Source organism: Macrobrachium rosenbergii, chromosome 9, assembly GCF_040412425.1.
Source record: "Macrobrachium rosenbergii isolate ZJJX-2024 chromosome 9, ASM4041242v1, whole genome shotgun sequence".
NCBI lineage: Eukaryota > Metazoa > Arthropoda > Malacostraca > Decapoda > Palaemonidae > Macrobrachium > Macrobrachium rosenbergii.
Window position 1 is genome coordinate 46,250,739 of NC_089749.1, and position 2,327 is coordinate 46,253,065.

The 2,327-nt window shown below is 37.0% G+C and overlaps 1 pseudogene; it reads left to right on the plus strand.

The window, feature by feature from the left end:
* The first annotated feature begins 633 nt into the window (after positions 1 to 633).
* On the plus strand, positions 634 to 1,678 carry LOC136842114 (putative nuclease HARBI1; annotated as a pseudogene).
* Positions 1,679 to 2,327: the final 649 nt, after the last annotated feature.

A 2,327-nucleotide genomic window follows, 5' to 3' on the forward strand; every position in this document is an offset into this window, starting at 1 on the left:
CTCGGATTTCAAGTATGACAACATCAACAAGCTTCTGCAAAGTTAGACAGGTGAGAATTCCTTTGATTATTTTTTCGAGCATTGTAGTACACTGATGTTAACTCGTGCAATATTTTCAAGGCATCATACTAGATCGTTCTGTGTGGTGTGAAACAAAGAAAGATAAAATAGTAGTTGCAAGTAAACTTGCAATTTGAATTCGTAAATTAATTACATTCCTCAATAGATGTGATAGCTCATGCATGGAAATGGTGTTGGTTTTTAACTGATGTTAAAAGGTTCGTCTTACATTACTTGTATATTTTATATATTTCAGCATGTACCGACAATTTCGTCATATCCGAAATCTTCAGCGCTATCAGCATGGCCACATACGAAGGGTTGTGACAGACAGAAGCAACCCATTCCATGCCATGACGGAGAAGAATTTCTGATGAGGTTTCGATTAAGTAAAGAATGCACCCTTTCATTGATTGCACGGATAGAACATCATTGCCCCACGCTCTTACCAACAGAGGTAGGCATGAGCCGTTATCACATTGTTTTATAAGTTATTTTATTGGTTTTGTGATGATTGTGTTATTTGAAAGGTTATATGATGCTGCCTAGAGATAATATGATTAATACAGTAAAGGATTATACAATTTTTTATGTAAAAAAAAAAACATGAGAATGATGCCTGTACATGGTCTGAGTGAAGTATTTCATGATTTTTCTTTTTCCACAGGCTGTCCTGTGCCTTCTCACCTGCAGGTCCTAATTGGATTGAGATACATTGCCACTGGAAACGACCAACTTGGTATCTCAGATTGGTGTGAAGTATCACAGCCTTTTGTCAGTAGATGTGTTGCCCAGGTAGCCTATGCGATTGGAAGTTTGTGTGCAGAATTCATCAAGTTTCCAGACCAAGATAATCTTACTAGGACCAAGCATGAATTTATGACTATAGCTGGAATGCCAGGTGTAATTGGGTGCATTGACTGCACTCATATTGCAATTGAGATGCCAAGTCACCCACGTCCTGAAGTTTTCCGCAACAGGAAAGGTTATTTTTCATTTAATGTACAAGCAGTTTGTGGTCCTCAGTTGCAACTGTACAACATTGTAGCTCGGTGGCCTGGCAGTGCACATGACAGCAATATTTTTGAAAATAGTCGACTCTGTCAGGAACTCGAAGATGGTATTCTGCCTGGACACTTGTTGGGCGACAGTGGCTATCCATGTCGTGAATATTTGTCGACTCCTCTGACAGCTCCTCATGGCCGTGGAGAGAACCGCTATAATGCTTCTCACATAAGAACGCGAAACACTGTTGAGAGCATTTGGCTTATTAAAAAGAAGATTTGCATGCCTTGGAAAGAAAATGAGGACTTCTATGAGAAACACCAAACACATAATTGTTGCTGCTGCAGTTCTCCACAATTTGGCCATCGCCTACAATGTACCTGAGCCAGATAATGCAATTCATGAACTTCATAATCCACATGACCCAGAAGCCCAAGGAAACATAGAAGATGAACTGAGGCAGCAACCTCAAGCAATGAGAAATATCCAAGGAGTCTTGAAAAGACAGCAAATCATAAGAGAATATTTTGCTTAGGAAAAAATCACCACCACTAGGCTTGAAGTTACCAAAAAAAAAAAAAAAAAAAAAAAAAAAAAAAGTATAAAAAACAAATCCTAACACAAACTTTGTATTGTTTTTTGGTCACCTTACTGTATATACAACACAGGTTTGGTAAATAAAGCAGAAACAGTTATTTGTAATTTTAATTTCCACAAAAATATACATATAGTAGCCAAAATATATTGCAGACTAGAGTAAAATGCACAAGTTCATCTTTGTAGTAATACGAGTATATATATATGTATATGTGTCTCCCTGAAGAAAAAGAAAAGTAATAATGGCAGGTCATCGTGCAGTAAACACATTAATTAAATGCCAGTGATTAAACAATCTTTCTAAAATAATAATAATGCTTTACTTTATTCATCAAGTCCATTCTCTTGCAGACATTAACGCAAAACACCATTTCATCACAGCTAAAATATATATAATGATGTTGCACTGAAAAAAAATTGGTGACATTAGATCAATTTAAGGCATCAAGTTATCACATTTTTCTAGTTACTTGCCCTAGTTCCCCTGTAACTTCCAACAGTTTCTTGCCTACATCAACCCAAATTTGATGAGCCTGGAGACGAAGGTTTGCATCCTCCTCTTCTCGTTTATATTTTTTTGGGGTTTTTCTTTTTAATTTCAATATCTAGCCTGAGGCTTTCCATGGTCATCTGATGTTCCTTTCGCTGCATCCCAAGAGATGCTT